Below are 21757 nucleotides of genomic sequence, written 5' to 3'. Positions count from 1 at the left end.
TCATCATCTCTAACGCACCTTATTCCCTAAACTGAGGGAGAAGTGCTCGGAAGGATTATTCTGGTTGGAGCAATTTTATCTGCTTTAACACCTTTCCAGGTTTCAGACTCAGGCTGTTCCCTGAGCACAGGTCAGGACAGATCATATCTCTGAGCAGATAGAAAACTGAAGTGGAAGGGATTTCTGGGTTGGCTCCAGCACTGCCTGTCAGTGCCTCCTGTGGTTCTGCACAGCTCCTGGCACAACAAACAAGCATTTTGTAACTTCTCCCTCCTTCCCCCTTTCATCAGCCTTCTCAGACACAAGCATATTAATCCTTACTGCCTGTTATTTCAAGATGCTCTTTCCAAGCTCTCCACGCTGCAAACATGTCAAACTGGAAGATGTGTCTCTTCTTCCATTCTCCTTCCTTTTTAACCCAGCAGGCTGCACGCCAAACTCACAACCCTTTTCAAAATCACCATTTACACCCCTTCAAGAGGAGGCAGGAGTGTTATTCATTGAACTCAAGTCCTCCACGTCAGTCAGACATGGGTGACATTAGCTTGCTGTTCCAAACTGCCTTTGTATAGGCGTTGTGCAAACACCAGCCTGGGCCAGATGTGTCTGCAGCTCCACGGGAGCTTTATTACACTGGAAGCAGACACACCTTATCTACTCAGCTACCTGCAGAGCTGCAGGAGCAGGGTGATGGTCCACAGCCTTCTCTGTACATACCAGAGCCCTTCCCAAGCTCATAAACTCGTGTCACTGACAGCATGAGCGCCACCAGGATCAGGTTAGCTCGTGTTACACCTGCACATGCTGGCAGCTCACCTCCAGCTGCTGGGCTGAAATCACCTGCAGAGTGGCATGTCCTCGTCAGCCTCACACTCAGGCTTCATCCCAGACAGGATTTCAGTCTGAACAGGCTTGCCAGGTGGATGCAGTAGCTGGAAAGAGTCACGCAGCACCAGACCAGTTCTGCTGCCCTCTTTTGCAGCTGCCAGGCACGTGCAGAGGAGATCTGTTCTGACAGCTCACAGAAACTGAAGTGCTGCTCAGGGAGGCTCTACTCCAACCTGTTGCTCCAAGTAGGACCATCACCAGCATGGTCCCCTTGAATGCTCTTTTCCAGTACTTGAAACAAGGGAGACAGATGCAAAATCCCTGCTTTTCCTATCACTGAGACTTCAACCCCCCATCATCACCTCTTCATGCCTGACCAGAGTGAGGAGCCTTGCAGATGCTCCATAGGGACATGTGAGCCTGACTGAGCAGTCCTGCCTGGTCTCAAGCAGGTTTTGAGTGGAGCATCTCCATCCTCTCTGCAGCACCCTCCCTGCTGCATCCCACACCATTTATTCTGCATGCCTTAGCTTTGCCCACCAGCCCTGGTGATGGAGAGATGACCACACTCATCTTTCTCACCATGGTGGTACAAGGAACCCAGACTCACAAAAACAAGCCAGCGTTGCTGTACCAACAAATAACTCGTGTCCTGCCTTGTATTTCCACAGGCAGACCCTGAACTGAAGTGGTTTGATTTCCAGAGAGCTGCTGGAATTTACAGGGGTGGCTGTGAGAGAAAAACAAGTTAGAACTGAAGATAAATGCTACCATCCACTACAATTTATCCCTGTAAAAACCCAAGCCATCAAGCGTGGCTTGAGGCACTGAAAATGCTGATCTTACATCAGCATCTACCAGCTCCATTTACAAATTACTGACCCACCCCATTGACTGACACACAGGGAGTGCAGAGCTGGATCAGACATCAAGGAAGGAAAGGCATTAATGACACACCACGTGTACTCTTGGACAGCAGCGTGCCAAAATGCTTCCCGTTCTTCCCACACACCAAATCTGCAGCCTCACTCCCAAAACCTCCTCAGCATCAGTTTTTCGAAGGCAACGAATTTCAGGCTGGCTCTGTGCTCTTCTTCATCTTTTGGGACAGATCCCAAAACAGACAGGGAAACAGAGCATTAACCTTTGCCTGTCCAAACTCAGGTCTCCTCTACTCTGAGAGGCTGACCTTAGCAAGGCTTAACTTCATTTACCCCCTCATTTCCAGGAATATCCCTTCCCCTCATCTCAGGAGAGGCAGAGAAGGGGTCATACTAAATTGTCTCCTCTTCCCAAGCTGGGAAGAAGCCGTGCTTCTTCCATACACACAAAACAAGTAATGAACTCTGTAAACTAGTCCACTAGCTATGAATGAAAGCTGCTGGATATTAAAGTTGAGGCCATCAGACCTTATGCAGAATACAGACTCCCACCACAGCACCACTCTGTGGTCCTACACTGCTGGCCCAAAAAACTAAGCAGAAATGTTTGAGTTCTTCAACAAGAACAATTGCTCTGAGAAACAGTATTTTTTTTGCAAGTATGATCCAAGACAGTCATCCCTTTTGCCTCTTTTCACAACACCATCATCCGGGAAAAACACTGGGGGGAGACAGAGAATAAACCACAGCATTCATATAACCACTTAGACTGGAAAAGACCTTTAACTATGACATTTGACATTTTATAATTAATTCTCAATCAGCAAAGATAGTGTAACAAGTTCCAGGGTAAGATTTCTTGCTACTCCGGAGGCACCAGACACCTCCTTTTTCCAGCAACACACTGAGTTGCCCCCAAAACCACTCATCCCAATAAGCCTCCTCCACCCTCCAAAATCACCAGCTGGGAAAATCTCTGCACTTTTGAAGGTTTGAAGTAGATTAAAACAAAATAAAACAAAAAAAAAATAGGGTCACTGGATGGTGCTTTTGATCAGGAAACCACTGCACATTTCTACCACTGTGATCCAACTTGTTTTAATGCCTGCAAATATCCCTTGAGTCAAATGAACTTGTTCAAAGCTGATTCACACCAAGGCTACTTTTTAAATTGGGTAGTTGTTGACAAGTAGAATATATTTAACAAGCCCTAAGCGTCTTGGCATGCAGTATAAAGACTTCCTATTATGAGCTGGGATTTTTTTTTTTTTTAAAGGGAACATATGGGCAGAGCAGGTTGTCTGCCACGGGGCACTTCCATACAGCGCTTGGCACTGACAGAACAGCATGGATATCCAAAAAAATAAACCAAGGAACGTCACGCCAAGAACACAGGGGATGAATCACACCATTTAAAACTCTCTGATAAAATGCACCATTATGTGCTTTTTCAAATCCTCCTCATCTGAGGGAAAAGAAATGAAAATAATTGTGTTCCTCTGGCTGAAGGGTACTGTGAGAATGTGGCAGGCTGTGCCAGCTCTGAGGGGCTGGGATGGGAGCTGCTACCTGGAACACACCTTGCAGAGTGGGACAGCATCTTGATTTACAGTGGAGGCATAAAATAAAGGACTAGAGGATTCTCTCCACTGTCACAAGCTCCCACTGGAGGTGGTCATCCTCCCCAAACGATTCCCAGAGAAATGGGCTGACAATGAAGTCTGGGCTATGGAGCTGCTCCTGCCCACACATCCAGCAAGGTCAGAACTGTCCATGTGCCAGAGGCTGCATTATTACACAGATAAAAGGAGTTAAACAGCAGCAGCAAAAAAGCACAGCTTTGGCATGTTCCTTAGGCAACAGAGGAGCAAATCCAGTAAATCCACTGCTCTGCAAATCCCCTGCAGACAGAAGAAGCATGTGCTGTAGCTGGCACATCAGCATCCCTTCGTTTTGGAAAGCTGCAGATAGGTAGAAGGTCCCACCTACCCAGAAGGCATCCCACAATATTCATGTACTCCATCACAGAGACAGCTTTCACTGCCAGAGTACTCTCCTGCTGTGTCAGGAGCAGGTGGAGAGAATGGGGACACCAGTTGTACTCAACCTGCTACAGTAAATAGGATATTCCCATCTTAACCCTGGTGAAGAACTCATGATCTAGCCAAAAGTTCCAGTGCCTTTGGTTTCCAAATCCTGCTGACCACCAGGGATCTATCAACTCTGCCAGCTGGCCAGAACCTAAACCACTGCATCAAGATGCAGTTTGTTTCTGTCAGCCTCTGATGGGACAAAGGGTTGATAGCTCAGAACAGCTTGGAGTTATTGAACTAACCAGGACAAGCAACAACCAGTCCCAAACTGGCCTGCTTTTTCCTGTGTCTTTGCAAGCTTGCCAGGCTCTGGCAAGCCATGGACCCATGATGGGAATCTTCCCCTATTTCCAGCACTGGTTGATCCCTATTTCCAGCTCTTCAATCACACTGAGCATTGGGAGGTAACTGCCACTCCTAAGCTCCTGGCAGAAGCAAAGCTTGGTGTTTCAGGACTGTAAAAGGAAGGAAAGACATACAGTAAACTACAGGGGAAAAAAGAGGTTATAAGCTAAAAACACTGGCATAATTGATAGAACAATGCTGCAAACAAGTTTCCTGCAGAAGTCATATTCCAGCTGCCAAAAAGAGCTGTACCCTATCCCGTCTGCACAACCTTGAGATCTTATCTCTTCCACCCTCCTTCTCTCTCCAATTGTTTGGGAAAATTAATTCATAAAACGAGCCTTAATTAAATAGGAAATATGCCTGTGTTTGCACAACTCAGAACACAATTGTGTCTCAGTCAAATAAACACTGGTGTCCATATTACACTTGGGAATTTGCTGTGGTTTGGGGTTTTAAATTCGTTGCAGCAAACTTTGGGAGCAAAGTTTCAACAGGAATCTTTTCTTCTCCTCCCATCCTCTGTACTTGGGAGGGTGACACAGGGAACAAATCCACATGCAGAGAGGCTCAGCACTGGGTCCAACTCAATGTGTACATGAGGATCATTTCAGGACACACCATACGAGACACGATAGCCCAAAAGCAATTATTTTTTCTCACCACTTCTCAGACCTACCAAACTGCCCTGAAATAGCAGCCCAGCTCTCGAAATAGCATTATTGCTTCTCTTTTTAAAAGCAACACCCACACTGAATCTTTGATTTTAAGCCATCCTCGAGCAGTTACCACATCTTTACCATTCAAGCCACAGGGAAAATCATTAAATCCAACAGCAACACTACGGGTAGAGAACCAGAATTAGAAAAGCCAAACACCACATGGATTTACTCCCACAGTAACTGGATCGACTTCAGCCTGGAACAGACTAGACGTGACTCCAGGAAAAATATGTCTCTCCAGGTGCAGCTGTATCAAAGAGACTTTCCCTGGGCTCGTGCTTTGCTGGAGCATTAAACAAACCACATGTTCCAGCTCTGAGGCAGCAGACACGTACCCAGGGCTGGCCTCAGCATGCTGCGATTCACACAGCCTTCTCCATCCTGCTGTCTGCACAAACACGTCCCTGGAGCAGCACAGAGCCCAGGGCAGGGGAATTCAGGTGGGGAAGCAAGTCCTTAGATCTTGAAATCTGGGTTATGGCTGGCAGACTGGCTGTCTGGTCCCACCAAAAGCTTCCCTTGAAGAAGATGGGGATTTTCCCCATGGGTTTGCATACGACAATATTTCAGTACAAAAGCAAAGACATTCTCCTCACTACACACTGCCTGCATTCAGGTCACCTGGAGATAGCCAAAGGAAATCAGTACTGCTGTGGAAAACCTTTTATGCAGGACCACATCCCTGCTGTAAAGCAACAGGAGCAATTCCCCCCACTGAGTGATTTTCCTCCTGAGTGCAAAATGGAGAAGAGAGCAGAAACAGCTCATGAATCATGGAATCACGGAATATTCTGGACTGCAAGGGACCTTTAAAGGTCAAACAAAATCAAAGACAAGAAACAGAAGGATGGGTGAGGAAAGAGATGAAAACACAACAGTGACACCTTCGCCTTTGTTCCCATCTTGTTGCAAACTTCAAAACAAAGCCAGAGGATGAAATTTTGTCTGGAGATTCCAACAGAAAACATCCTCCAGTCAACTTCTTGTGCTTTGAGGTTCCTAAGTGCCTTGCAGGCAAAGTGGAGCCTGGAGAGCCATGGGATGCACTCCAGTGATGGATTACCACTGCTGCAAGGTGCCTTTCATTTCTCCTGACACACCTGAACTCAAAACGTTTCTTCTCTGTGACAATCAAGACATTTTATCAAAACAAAGGGAAGTTTACTTTAGTATTGATTCTCTCCATTAAACAGTGCTTCAAACAGCTTCACAAAATTGAGATAAAATGTTGCTCAGAAAGAGAGGAATTAAATACCACAGGCTGAGGAAAGAAAAAAAAGACGTATTTTAGATCTAAGAGATTTTTCACTGAGCAGGAAGATTTGTCATATGGTAAACAGTATAAACTGTGAACTGGGACACTTGTGATTTATCTCTTCTTCCACAGCCTTCCCATGTGACTGGGGTAAAAGAATGACACTCCTACCCATAACTTGCTCAAAATATAGCACAATTTCAATGTATTTAGGTGGGAACTAAATTTATTCAGCACACCACACTTGATCCTTTCAGTACCTCAGCTTCAGTGAATATCAAACAGCACAAGCACCTGGCTGTGCCAGAAAAGCATTTCCTTTAATGCCCTCGAATGAAAAGGAATCAGTGTAAGGTATTAAATCCCCACCAGGACTGAGCTATGTGCAAGTCAGATGAGATAACAAGCCAGTAAATTTCAAATCACTGCTTGCATCCATCCCCTAACTACATGCTGAAATCCCTACAGCTAGGCTGGCGTGTTGGCAGGAAAAAATTGTAATTTCTAAATTTAGCAGACACCTCAATCATTGTGTGATGCTTCAAAAGCAATGGAGATGTAAAGTGGAATTTGTAGGACACCATTTAAACTGAAATGAGAGCTCTGCTCACTGAGCAAAGGCTTTTCTTAATTCCCTTCCTGTTTGGACAATTTGATCCACTTCTTTTTTTTCCACTACAACCACAAAGGTCTGTCCTGCAGTGAATGGATAGGCTTTTTTCTGGGATAACTTCCAGGTTAAAGAGAAAGGATTTACACTTGAATGAAACATAGGCACTGTATTTGGAAAATTTGTTTTGAAAACTTGGGAAGGAAGCAAAGCCTCCTTCATTTAAAAAGGGACTCAATTAACATTCTCCAACAAGTCTTCCTATCGAAAGGACAGTATTTGCTGGGGAACATGTGATCTGAAACTTGTTCTCCTCGCTCACAATGTTCCTTTCTGAAATACAGGGCACTGCTTTGGAGAGACACGGGGATCTTTGCACAGCTTTCCAAAGGACTGCCTGTCACAAGCCAGGCCTTGACTCCAGGCATCAGATGTTCTATGACTTAAGCTCAGGAAACTTAAAATAGTGCTTAAAGACCCTAATGAAGACCTAGAGTGACACGATCCTACCATGGCTCCCTCTATAAGGACAGCTCATCCACACTCAGCCACAAGGGCAAGATGAGCCTGTGGTGTCACAAATCTCACCTCCTCATTTTCCTGAAAATGCGCATTTTTAAAGCTTTCTGTCAATAAGACACTGCAGACCAACCAAGCAGGCATTCTGCTTTTGATTCCTGCATTTTTGGGTGTGGGTTTGATCTGCAGCAGGCAGAGGCCAGACAGGACCACCCTAAGGGTTATCTTGGGTTTGAAAAACAATCCTGCAAGTGCTGGGCATGTCTAGATATTGCCCACGCAGGAGGAAGAAAACAAGCCATGCCATTATTTTTTTTCCAGATAAAGGAGGAAAAAATGCTACTGACAGTTTAATATGCACTTTTATTTCTGAATTCCCTTATCAACTGCATATGACAGAGCATTCTTCACCCTTTAATAAGTACAGGTTGAAGTCAAGCCTGACTCAAAGTCGATGACTGATTGAGTCCACATCAATACCCAGCAGATTGGGACGGGAGATAAAGGCAATATTGGTATTTATTGCTCCAGAAAACATGCTATCAACACATCCAGCATTTTGGAGAGACCATGTGTAGCAGACCACTCTCCTTCATTTCTTCTGGATGCCTCCAATTGCACAGGACCCAGGCAGGAGCAACAGAAGACAAGAGTTCCCTGCAGCTACCTCCCATCAGTGCTACCTCCCTCAGAGGGACTATGTAAGGAAAACAAGGACACAGGCTCTCTCCAGAGCCTGTCCCGGGACTTTGGTTCCTGAGATTGTGAGCTACCCTTTGGAAAAAACCACTGTTTTTCCCTGCTGACCATGCTTTTAGTCTAGGCACTAGATCAGGTGTAGGTAACTATGAAAACTCTTGTGCATTAGCCACTGTTCTTTAGTTCATCCATTTGGGAATTTGTCTACGCCAAAATGGACCAAATAACCTACAATCTTCCTTTCATCCAAAATAAAAGTGATTAAGAGGTTCTGTTTTTAAATAACATTTTCCATGGGATACTCAGCATGCTTGAAATTCACAATACAGTGGAATAGTTTCCTCACACAGACAAGTGCCTTGCTCTTAACCCTTCTTGGTCACACAGATGTCAAGACAAAGCAGCAGAGAATCCTCTGTACATCCCATACAAACCAACCACAAGGTGCTTCACACAGCTGGGAATGAGCTGCTCAGTGATAAACACACTTAATGGAGTTTACATTTGCTTAAAACACTTACAGATTAAGGGGTTGGCTCCTGTCTTTCCTGCCAGCTACTGGCAGATGCTGGACAGCACAAAATGAAGATACTTTTCATACCAGGTTAAGCAAGAAATAAACGAAAAAACTGTAGGCACCCCACCCAAGATACAGGGCCAAAAGTCAGGGTCAATTTGAGTCTTGTGTGAAAACATTTCATCAATCCCAGGGGAATCCAGAAAATACATGGAGAGGACATGGTCCACACAGTAACTGTACCATTACCTTGAGCTAAAGATCCCCTTAGCAGATGCATCTTTTGCACCCAGAAATGTCCCTTGTTACCACCTTCTCCTGAGAATAGAACAGGTGGTGACAGCTCATGAAATGTGCTCATATCCACATCTTGTCCAACAATCTGACTTAGGTTTTGTTGCACCTTTGGAAAGCAGCAACCCACCCTAAAAGTTTCAAACTGAGTAACTGCAGTAACTGCATCTTCTCAGGAAAAAAGGGGAAGAGTATTTAATAATCAAATAGCTTCTCCTCTCCATGTACAGAACTGTGCAAGCTTTCTGATCTGGTCCACTGTGCATCCGCATGTACTATAAACAAGCTTTAGGACCAGAAATATGCTGCAAAAGTCCAGGTGTCACAAAAACACACAGGATGCTTCTCTCTGTTCTATCATGTTGGATTTTAAAACAGGAATTAAGTTATGCCACATGTTTTATTAACAAGAAATCAGAAAGGGATTTAACTACTAGAAAACCTGTGCTTTTGAAGGTGAAGTTGCCTGGCCAACATGGGCAAAGTCTGAAAGTGCTGCAACTCTCTGCTCCGGGACTCCAGTATTGATGTAAATGATACAGACACACAGAGCCTCTGCTTCAGAAAGTTCCTGGGACTGAAGTGACAGGGACACAGCCCCATATTTACACCCCTGCCCCACTGTGCATCTTCTTGTGCCCATTTGTCACCGAGCACATCTTCCCCTCCCTGCTCCAGAGCAGATTAAGCTTAATATACTTATGCAGTTGTGAAGTGTCCTGCCTGTTATCCAATTAGGCAGCTAACGAGATCTGAGTAACAGCACGTAGGCACTGATAACTGCTGGCTGATATCAGTACAGATTAGACACGTTCTTTATGTTCCCAGCCCTTGCAGAAAAAGGGTTGGGATTCGTTCAAAGGCTGCTCCGAAGACTGGATTCAGGTAATTGTTTAATTTTGTTTGGGATCCATAAACACATCACATTTGTTTCCTCTTGATCTCCTGGAGCTGTCATGTCACAACTGTCCCGTTATGAAACTCCTGATCATAATGGTGGAACTCGCTCAGCTGAACTTTCAGTGTGGACTACACAGGTCTCATCACTTTTTAGGTCCCTTTTAGCATCAGAAATCTATGGAGCATTAAAGGATCTGTGCATCACCGGGAAAAAATGTACAGGAGTGATAAGGCGATTCAGAAATGCAATCTTTATTAGCTCTGATGCTGTTCCACATGATATTCCCATAAGATCCACCTAAGGAAACACGAATTAGATGTAATCACCATAAAATGGCTGCATGACAACATCCTTCTCCAAGCATAATTATCCAGGGTTTGTTATCTATTGGGGAGGGCACTGGAAAGCGGGTCCAGCCAGGCATGAGAGCTGTGCAGTATTTTTATTACCAGTGTGGATGACAGACTGGAATGTATGGCCACAAACCCAACAGATGATTCAGCTGGGAGGATTTGCAAGCACCACGGTGTACAGATTTCAATTCCTAAATGATCTTGATGCACTGGTCCAATACCTACAACAGGAAATACTTAAGAAAGAGAATCCACAGGTACAAATACAAAAATGGGGAGCAACATCCTATTCAGCAAGACTCCAGAAAAGACTCTCAAAGGGTCAAGGTAAAATGGTAAGGTTCAGCAATGTCCCACAGGTGCATGAAGGCAAAGCCCAAGTGATGACCCTTGGAAAGCACTCAGCTATGCCTTGCAAAGTCCTGCCCTTAGCTGCACACTGCTGTGCTTTTTGGAACAGCAGACCTGAGAAAACCTTGTGGAGAGCAACAAAATTAAAAAACACCAGGTGTGAGATTAGGCTGGATCCATTTAAACCAGAAATGTTCCTTAAGAACAGACTAGTCCAGGCAAGCATGCAGGACACAGCCTGAGGGCAGACCTCTCCTTCCAAATCCAGCACGAAAATTCAGAGTTTGACTCCTCTGAATTGAACCCTCTGGCTTTACTCTCTGTTTAAAAACAAGATAATAGCCATCAATGTGGGCGGAAAGAACAAGAGTCCAGGGCCTTATCAACATAGAAAAATGGGGAGATAGGGATTGGATGGGCAAAACATGCAGCTTTAAACTGACAGAGGGCAGGGTTAGATGGGATATTGGGATGAAATCCTTTCCTGGGAGGGTAGTGAGGGATTAGCAGAAGTTGCTCAGAGAAGCTGTGGCTGCCCTTGGATACCTAGAAGTATCCAAGGCCACGTTGGACAGGGCTTGGAGCAACCTGGGATAGTGGGAGGTGTCCCTGCCCATAGCAGGGGGTGGAACAAGTTGGTGTTTCTGGTCCCTTTCAACCCAAACCATGCTGTGATTCCATGATTCTGTGGTTCAAATTTGCTTGGATCACTGAGCTGGGAAGGCAGCAGCCAACAGACTGGAACACCTGATGTGAGAAGGGAATGAGGGAACAGGGGTTGTTGAACTTGGAGAAGAAATGGTGGTTAGTAGGGGATCCAATTACTGTCTTCAACGGCTTCACTGGGGTTTACTGAGCAGATGGAGCCAGACTGGATGGCAGAAACAAAAGGACAAGAAGCAATGGGAACGACTGACAGCCAGGGAAATACTGATCGGACAGGAGGAAAATATTCCTCTCCACAAGAGCACTAAGCACTGCATCAACCTGCCACTCTTTACTAAAAAAGTCCAAAAAAGTTCACAAGAAACCTACCTTTGATTCTGGCCCTGTCTGAAGCAGAAGATCAGATAAGAGAGCTTCAAATCTCTTGTGCCACTTCACTTACTCTTCAGTTCTAATAAATCTTTATCAAGGAACACTAGAAAAGGGATTTTGCCCAACATTCTACATCACTCTACACCTGTTCAGTGCTAACAAGTACCTCAGACTCTAAAGCTGTCAATAAAATACCTTCCACATGACTTAAGATCCCGGCATCTGCAGGTGACAGAGAAAAAAGGTAAGGAATAAAACACCAGAGCTTTCACTGCAGTTGGAAAGAGAACAAGAGAAACTGGGGACTCTCATTACACAAGTTATCATACAAAAGCTCTGCAAGAAAACTGAGGCATTTGAAGACACATACTGATAGTTCAAACAAAAAAAGCCAGACTGCTCCTCCCTACCTGCTCTTCCCACAGCAATAAACACAAGTCGATGCCAAGAGATGTTTCAGACCTGTCCAGACCAGCCTTCATTTAGGTGAGAGCTTCTTCAGTTGTCTCAGGACAAAGGCTCTCTGTGTGCAGACAGACCTTTCACACACACTTCCTACTCTCTCCCGCTGAAAGGTATGAGAGGTGTTAATAGATCCAGAGAAAATGCCTGGAACAACACACACAGGCAAGTTTTTTTTTTTCCCCAAAAAATAGTGAAGGAGTTTACCTTAGCAAATAATGCTTCTAGTGCTGATCTGTTTTCTGTCATGTTTTATGTCTGAGTGCTACCTCTCAAAATCTTCATATGCATGTTTTACCAGCTTTAGAAATGTATGCATAACTGAATCCTTCAGGAAAACAAAGGGTCAGTAGGTACAAAATCAGATTCACAGAGTGTAATCATGGCAGGGAGGGAGAACAGAAAGTCACTCCTGAGCTACAGCTGGCAGGTCAGAGCAGGAAAGCACAATGGCTGAGCTGTAATTGAGCTAATCATGGGGAAAGCCTTGGTCAGGGCAGCTGGCAAGGACTTCCTTCACCTTACGACAGGGAGGAATTATTCTGGAACAGTCAGAGATCCAGAATATATCCCTGTGGAAAAGACAGCACTTGAGCAGGAAGAGCACGTGCTCTGTTTTTACGATGGGCAAAGAGACATAATAAAACTTTCCATAACAAAACACTTTATCGGTGCTCTGTCCAAAACTCAAATGCACCCATCACACCCCAAAAGTCTACATGACAGGCACAAAATGCTGTTTGCTGGCTCAGTACAGGCAGGTACCAGACAGAGCACTCCAGGCAAGTTTTGGTCCCTGCAGCTCAAGGAAGACACAGCCCAGAGATTCCCAAAGGCAGCTCCAGAGGACTGAACAGCTTGCTCTCAACAGTAACAAAAGGGCAAGAGGGCAGCAATTCTCAACTGCAGCACAAGAAATCAAAGTCAGAAACTAGGAAAATCTCTGTAATGGCAAGAACAACGAAGGACTTTCAAGGATCACCCAGAGAGGATGAGGAAAGTCTGTCACTGGAGGCCTTTAACAACTGGGTTGGACAAACATCTGCTGGGAAAGTTCAGATAGATCTGACCCAGCCTTGGCGCAGGAGGTCAGATTAGACAACTTAAGGTCCTTTCCGGCCCTGCTGCTCTTCACTTGTAACACAAATATGACAACAGAGCACGTCAGCAGCAGCCCCAGAGCATGCAAGCCTCGTCAGTACTTCCATCATACACTGAAGAAACACAGTGAGATCCCATGTGCAGCAGCTGCCTGTTCCCACATGGTACCTTCTCCCTCCATTCCTGGAGGAGCAATACAGGGAAAACACAAAGAGCTGCACTGACAGAACAGGCAGCAGGAGCTGCCCAGCACAGCCTTCCCAACAACACAGCCCCTCTCACATCCCCCAGCATGAGAACAATTATTAACAGGAGCTCATCCCCACTTTCCCTCCCATTGCCCCCTTCCCATCTCACCCTGCAGTCAGAGCAGTTCTCTCTTTTTTCTCTCCAGGCCTTTCTTCTGTTCTTCCCTGGAATATTTTCCTGTGCAAGATCTTCGTGACTGGATCCCTGCCCGCCACGCAGCCTTGGATCCCACCCCAAGGGAATCAGGGGACAAAAAGGGTAATGACCCGGTGCTTCACTCCAAAGCCCGCGGTCACACTCAGCCCTTTGTCAAGTTCTCTCAAAGCCTAAACAGAGACACCAGCTGCCATTGTGACACTGGAGCGATGGTGTGAGCTCCCCACGACTAGAAAAGGACGTTTAATTTAGTCTGCTAGGAGCACTTTGTGCTCCTGCAAGCATTAATGAACGGCACAAAGTGTCCCGTGGGATCAGAGCATCCGAGCAGCCGAGTGTGAACTGCAGACTCCGAAGTACCAACCTTCATCTCAGGGTTAAAGCCCGACCTACCAAAGGGGTTTTAGGAATTTTTGCTTCCTCACATGCCCCCCTCAGTCCTCTTCGCTCATTCTTGAAAATCCAAAGTCAACCTCCAAGCTCTATCGTGTCTGTCTGTGGAACAACACAGGGAGAAAGATGACAGAAGTGGTCCCAGGGAGAAATACTCACACGTGTATAGCTGGGATCACATTCTAGCTATATCTACCCATGTGTTTGTCAGCACACCCTGGCACATCTGAGGGCACAGTTGTGCAATCCCAGAAAACTTAGATCCCCGTTTGCATTGTCCTTAAAGGACAGCCCTGACTGTACGTGTAGTGCTGAGAGCAGCAGTCACGGGACTGGCCAGGGATTGGATCCAACTGAAAAATAACCCCATAAAAATAATAATCTTCTGCCAGGTGTGTGGCCTCCCTGACCAAGATCTCACACCCACAGAACATGCACAGGAATAGGATGACCCCTTTTCCTAGAAGTAGCATCTTAAATCTAAGTCACCCAGCTCTGACAGCACTGGAAAAGAGTTATGCAAGAGAGGAAACAAGCAGTCGGAGACAGGGCAGCTCAGAGAAAACATCTCAGGGCAGTTCCACTCCTGAAGCCAGGCTCTTGCAAAACAACCCTCGTGCCAGCTTGCAGGCTTTCCCAAAGAGTCTGGGAGCTTCAGGAGTTCGACCAAAGGATTACCAGGCACTTCTTCCTGGCAGAGTCCTCTGGGATCACAACAGTGACTGATTCCAAAAAAGAAAATCCTGTTAGAAGATGACTGGAGATCAAAGCAGGAGGTTAAATCTCTATCCTGGAACATGCATCCCATGGGACAGGAGAACTTTTAATTCAGTTTCAGACTAAATGCCCATCCAACAGAAACGTGAGGTGAGCACACTTGAATGTTGCACCTGTGCGACCCCTTTGGGAGAAAATCCATTCCCCACCTGTCCTGAAAAATTAATTTAACTGAACCAACTCTTATAAAGGAAAATAAACTCCCCCTTTTCTATGCAATTCTCAGAAACAGGCCAGGACTACCTTAGCACAAGGCATTTTCTGCCTACATCAGCTACAAGGGAGCTTGAGTAAGTACTGCAAAACACAAATGATCCAAAACCAATGTGCTTTTTTTCTCCCCCCTTCTCAAAGTGTGCAAACATCACCATATCCTGTTGAATATTTCAGTCATTCCAAGCATGCCAGCAACCTACACTGTTCCATGCCACTCAGCTCAATCTAAAGGACACTCTTAAGGAAAATCTGGCATTATGTGGAATAATGAATTGTGAAGAAATTAATAACTAAGTATCCATTCTTCAAAAGTTATCTACACCCATTTAGTTTGCTACTTCATCAGCCAGGAAAACAAATATTTTCTTATTTCTTAAAAGGTAGTTCCTGCCTTTGAACTCAGTAAGTACATACACACACAAAACAAAGTGGAATTAAATCAACTTTTCAAACCATTATACAGACTTCGCAGCTTTTAAAAGAATTATTGGATATAAGAAATGAAGTTACCAAACCAAAAATTCTCCACAAGCTGAAATTTTCTGGGTTTATGTCAGTTCAGCTCTTTGGGCCCCCCACAGCTGAGATCTCCTTACTCGCAGCCCCCTCCACTTCTGGCACTGATCTGTCCCGTGGCCCCCAGTGTTCCCTCCATTCTTCTACTGCAGGAAGTGAGAGAAACGTGGTCTCAGAGCATGAAGTGGAAAACTGTCCCAAAGAGGGAATATCCAACACCAACCTTGTATAAATCACTACTCTGGGGCTGCAAAATGTGTTTCCCTCAGACCCAGCACGCTCCCAGCCAACATCACTTGGAATTAGAGAGCACCAACAATAACTACCTTGTTTAACTGAGACTTAAAGCATGGCCTAGTAGCAGAGAACTACCCGGAAAAAGCTCAGGGATCAAACTCCAGCTGGAAAAGCAGGGAGGGGCTTTTTAACCCCTCTTGCATTACATTCCTGCTGATGAGCTCATCACCTTCAGAGCAACCCAGGCCTTTCCCAGAGCCAAAACACTCCCTGCTGCATCCTTAAAACTTCCCTTACATCCCATCCTTGCAACCTCCCAGCGCTGGCCCCAAGATGCCACAAAACAAAAACTTCAGTTGCCATGAAAAATTACACCAAAATTGCACTTAAAACCAAGGGCATGATTAAAATTCACCAAACACCACCACATTTACTGCATTTGAAGACTTCCAGAGGAAAAGGTCACCAGAATATAGAGCGCATCTCCCAAAGCAAATGTCCTTGTCATGCTGCTGTCTGGCTCAGACAGCAAATACATTGTTATAAAAACCCTTTATGCTGTGGTATCCACAGCTCAGGGTTGCTGGCTGATTCACTGGTTTGGGTTGGAAGACACAGAAAGCTCATCTTGTTCCACCTCCTGCCATGGGCAGGGACAGCTTCCACTATCCCAGGTTGCTCCAAGTCCCATCCAACCTGGTCTTGGACAATTCCAGGGATTCAGGGGCAACCACAGCTTGTGTGCCAAGGCCTCATCACCTTCTGAGTAAAGAATTTCTTCCTAATATCTAATCTAAAAGTCCCCTCTGTCAGTGGGAAGCCATTCCCCCTTGTCCAGTCACTCCAGGCTCTTATCCAAAGTCCCTCTCCAGCTCTGTTGGAACCCTTTTAGGCACCAGAAGGTGGTCAAAGGTATCTCCAGAGCTTCCTCTTCTCCAAGTAGACACCCCCAGAGTTCCTACAAAGCCACTCTCCGGAGCAGAGCCACACACCACGTGAAACACCTGCACCACACCAACATGCTCCTCAGGTGCCACCAAGCCCATGGTGGTAACTGCAGTCGCCAGGAAAATTTATTTTCTGAGTGGTTCCTATTCCCACCCATGGTATTTATAGAATCTTTTCTTAAAACAAAAAAGAAACCATTGAAATATTAGTGGGGGGGGACAAAGAAAAGGGAAAGATTTTCAACCAATTTCCAGGATGAGTTCTATAAAGTCAAGATTTATCACTGTGCACACACCTACATGCCCTCGACACAGAGCACAGAATGCCCAGACACAGCAAAGCTATCACATCAATGGCGCCAGTGAAAATGGGACACAAAATCAAGGTGGCTGAAAATTTTCATGTTCCCCCAACAAGAAAACAATGAAAGGTGGTTTGGGGATGCCATTTGTTAAACTGCTTGTGTTTTAGGATTCCATAATTTGATGAATTGGCTGCATTTGGGTTTTTATGGTTATGCTTCTCATCCCTATTCCCATGGTGGGTTACCATCTCTCTCCCACATTACTGCTGTGCTTAGATTGGTTTTTGCACCCAAGCAGAGCAGGACAGATCCCTAAGCCACATCTTGAAGCTAGAGGTTTAAACTCTCCAGAGAAAGAAGAGTTCAAATCCATTCTTCACCCACATCAATTCCAAGAGGTAATCTTCATAGCTCTTTATTTATTTACCACTCTGACACAATGTTTTAGCTCACCAACAGAACTAAAAAAAATCAGTTATTTAATTTCCATAGACTTGACTTCATTAACTTCTGGAGAGGACTAATGTTTGTGGCCACTGGGAAAGGGTATTTCTACATTTTTCCATTTTCTGGTCTGTTAATTGCAATTACTGAGAGAAGGAGACAGCAGTGAGATTTGTGAAACACAGCAGGCTGTGTTTTGATATTCATAAAAAGAACAGAGAAAATAATTTCTCTCTCTTTTTTGTATAACCCAATCACGCAAAGTAAATCCACATACTTCAGAAGTCAGCATCACAATTTTCCTTAGACACTCTCTTGGGCCAGCAGGAATTTAGTTGGAGAACCTTAGGTTTGATTAGAAGGGATTACTTTTCAGTGAGATGACAGAAACAGAAAACATGAAGTGCAAGAAGTGGGGTTGAGAGACAGGCAGATACACTTCTGAGGCCAGCAGCAGGGTGCAGGAATACTCCTCCAAGCTTCTGAGGCAGAGATGGGCAGGAGTTCGATAGTTTTTGAGGATGGAGGATTGAGGAAAAACCCAAATTACATTACTTGGCTAAGGTGGAGGTCAGTAAAAGCACCATCACACCTCTTAGATGCTGTAAGGAGCCCAGAAACCGCTAAGTCTGCTGTTTGTAAGGAATTTGACAGTGCTTTGCAAACTCTACGCCTCCGATGCCACCAAGTCAACTGAGATTCCTCCATCCCAGGAAAACACTGAGTTTCAGACACACCATAGCTAACTTGTGCAGCACTCAGGCACTTTCTGGTGAAAGAGACACAACAGGGAGAAAGCCCTTCCAGCTCAAACCAGAGAGAGACAACCACGAGTGCTTGCAGCAGCAGGGATGAGGACACAGGAGCCCAGGACACGTGCAGTGGGTTTGTGGCGCTCCAGCCACACACTCCAGCATTTCAGGGAAGCGTGGCACAAAGCAGAACAGCTCCAGAGCAGCTGCTCCATGGAGCCAAAGGATGGGGAGGGATAAACGACTGCAGCACCCAACATCAGCCAGCATCTTTAGGACTTAAAGCCTCAAACCTCTACACCCCTTTCCACACATAATTTAGCCAAAATACCAGCTGGATGCTCCTCCAAGCCCAAGGATGCCCAGGTAAACATTTGACCAGCCACACAATGATCTGGATCCAGGCACTGAGTCAGACCCAAGACAGCTGGATTTTTGCCAGCTCAGTAGTCATTCAAATAGGCTTCCTAGTCCTACTACCCACTCCACAACAGCAGCACGAGGGAAAGGCAGTGCTGGGTTTTTTTAGAGGCAAAGCCAGCTGAAACCACACAGCCTGCTACTCCCTAAAAAACACGGTACATCTGTTCCACAGCAGTGCCATAAAAGATTAGTAAGTGCTGGCCTAACAATCTGGAAAGGGAAAAGGACCTAGGAGAGCAAAATGTTATCACTAAGTCAATAGAACAACATCTGTAAGGGACTGAGAACATAACAGCATTCTTGCACAACACACACAGAAATGCTCCTGGGCTGATTTCTTGTTCTCCACTAAACCTGTCTGGTAACTCTGGGAACAGGACTGCGTCGTAGAGGCTACGGGAAAAGTGGATCAACAGGGTGAGCTAAGGACAGAGCTCTGGGCTCGACTTTGTTTGTGCAGGATCACAGAGTGGACGTGTGTTAGCCGATACATATGGTTTCACTTTTTACGTAAAGCTCGTGTTTGCATCTAATATATCAGGCAATTACAGCTGGTCCCGGCACTAGGTTTGAAGCAGCATGTCTATAATCCACGGAAAGCATTTTTTGGGATGAGCAGAGCAAGGATGCAGCAGGGTAGCTCTGTGTCTGAAGTTGAGGATGTAAATAAAAGCTTTGTTTTGAGGTCGGGTTTGGTAACTAACAATTGGCTTTGTGAATTTCACTACCCCGCACCCAGGACTAATCCCTCATTTATCACAGCGATCTCAAAGACAGAGCAATTCCGCGTAAATCAAAGGATTCAACTGAAAACACCAGATCGGTGCGAGCCGCCAAGCCCCCGGTATTGTAACAGCTTTGTGTAAACAAGAAAACACCACAAACACAAACAGGCTGCGAGTCTTCACCGCTCGTCATTCACATCCCCACCGCGGTGACTTCCCCACTTAACCTTTCCTCTCGGTGTCATCACCGGGAATGCGGAGGCACGACTCGTATCACATGCGGGAGATACGCTGCCATCAACACACGGAGGGGAAAAAACACACCCAAACCATCCCAAAACCCCAACACATCCATGGGTGCTCTGCCCTTAGCCGAGAGGGAGATCCTTTCTCCCACCGTCCCCAAAAACAGCGGTAGGGATGACACCTGCTCTGCGCCTGGCTGGGATGCCAAGGGGCGGAGGGTCAGCAAATTCCTGGGATGGTTTGGTGTGTGTGGGATGGGCTCGGGACAACGTCCCCTGGAGTAGTTTGGGGAGGTGGGACTGTGGGATGGGGAACACCCTCGGGGTGTGTGTGGGATGGGGCACGGGGCTGGCTCCTCCGGGATCATGTGTGGGTTTGGGCACTCGGCTGGACCCTCAGGGAGGTGTTGGGGATGGGGCACCGGGCACGGCCCCTCGGGCAGGTGTGCGGGATGGGGCACCGGGCACGGCCCCCGCAGCGGCTCGGGGCGGTGGTGTGTGGGACACGTCCCGCTCTGTGCCCTCAGACAAAGCCCCCCGCCCTCTCCCCGGGCTCCCCGGGCGCTCGGAGCGGGCACGGAGCCCGGCAGCCCCGGCGGGGCGGCACCGGCCCTCCCGCCGCAGGTGGCGGCTGCGGGGCCGCGGGGACCCTGAGGGGACACCCTGCGGGGACACCCTGCGAGGGGCCCGGGGCCGCCGCCCGCCGCGTACCTCTCTGTGCGGTGCCGGAGGGGACTGTCGGGGTCGGGGCGCCCGCCCGGCTCTCGCCTCGCTGCCTCCCGCGGCTGAGCGGCTCCCGGCGCGGCTGAGCGGCGGCTGCGGGCACTGCGGGCCGAGAACCAGCGCCGGCCTGTTTTCCAGCCGCCTCCCCTGCGGCCCGCCCCGGCTCCGCCTCGAGCATCCCCGCCTCCTCCTCCCCCGCTTTCCCCTTCTCCGCCTCAGCCGCTGCCTCCGCCCCGCTCGTGATCCTGGGCCACTTGAGCTTGGAACTCAAGGATAACAGCGCCTGTTTGGTGAAATAAGCGCTATAAAGCTGATTTTCTTCCCAAGCGGGACGGGTCTTTTTCACCTTTTGCGGTTGCCGCCGCACTTCAAGGCTGCTGTGAAACTGCTGCCCCGAGGCGTTCTGCAAACCACAGAGCAGACCCAGTGTGGAAAAACACTTAATTCCTGCACAGTTCTTTCCTATTCCTGTCCAGACAATGAAATTTATCTCAGCAGGGTCCGCCTCACCATTAAAGCCCAGCCTGTGGACCAGAAGAAGACAGCCCACCCCAATCCTGCCCAAACACCGTCACACTTTCTTATCTCTCACCAGCTGTTTTCTGCTACTCTTTGATATCAGCGTTCACGCAGTTGCAGTGTATCGAGTCAGTGCGATATACTGGGGAAAAAAAGTTATAAAAAATCAAAAACAGGCATAGGTTTAACCTTTTTTCAGCTGAAATACCCCTAAAAGCCAGCAAAGGATCTTCTCCAGCATGTATATATATACACATATATGCATATAAACACTATATGTAGTATATATATGTGCACATAATAAATAATGTATTTGCCAAGTAACTATATGTATGCATAATATATATATTATGTATATACATAATATACATAATATATATTATATGTATGTATACATAATATATACTCAGTATATGTACTATAAGACATGTATTTTATATATATATATGTACATGTACTAATTGTGTATATATATATATACTATAATACACATCTGTTATGTATATATACATATACTAAATGTATGTTGGACACCCCATCCCTGGAAATTTTCAGTACCAGGTTGGATAAAGCTCTGAGCAACCTGGTCTAGTGGAAGGTGTCCCTGCCATAGCAGGGGGGTTGGAACTGAATGATCTTTAATGTCCCTTCCAACCCAAACCATTCTGTGAGTCTATATATGATATATATACTCTTGAACAGCTTTGGACACAGAGCCTCTGCCGTGGAGACTTCGTCTAAGTGGAGGGGAAAGCCAAAAAATTCAAATTCAAGTGTCACAATCTGAGACATGGCCCTCAGAGCCCTAAAGCAGAAGGAAGATGTCTCTGCTCCTGCTGAATTTGATGCCTTTCTTGCAGCTGCAGGGTAAAAGTCTCCTCTCCAATCAGCAGCCCTGTAAACACAGGTTTTATTAAATTACAGCTTCTTTCCAAAAAGTTTGTGACCAGGGTTGAGCAATGTGTAATTCACGGGATGCAGGTCCACCATGGAGCTGGAACACTCAGACATCCCGCAGCCTTCCCATTAAACGCTGGCTGAAATTGCTTTTGGATGCCTGGAGGGAAAGTCTGGAGGAAAGACTGCGCCTTGGATGGAAATCAGTCATGTCTGCATGCTGCCTTCAAACATTTTAAGGTTTTATAAATCATGCTCAGCTGC

At 46.3% G+C, this 21757-nt stretch overlaps 1 protein-coding gene across 1 annotated transcript in view; it reads right to left on the bottom strand.

The window, feature by feature from the left end:
• Positions 1-20228, bottom strand: part of SMOX (spermine oxidase) — a 49576-nt gene extending 29348 nt beyond the window's left edge. The window contains exon 1 of the mRNA XM_085059500.1: positions 20066-20228. The gene's annotated coding sequence lies outside the window, so the exon portion shown is untranslated. The remainder of the gene's footprint in view (positions 1-20065) is intronic.
• Positions 20229-21757: the final 1529 nt, after the last annotated feature.

This window comes from Lichenostomus cassidix, chromosome 4 (assembly GCF_008360975.1).
Source record: "Lichenostomus cassidix isolate B80296 chromosome 4, HeHo_3.0, whole genome shotgun sequence".
In the NCBI taxonomy this organism is placed as follows: domain Eukaryota; kingdom Metazoa; phylum Chordata; class Aves; order Passeriformes; family Meliphagidae; genus Lichenostomus; species Lichenostomus cassidix.
The sequence above is the reverse complement of the archived record's forward strand: the minus strand, read 5'-3'. Positions and strand labels throughout refer to the sequence as shown.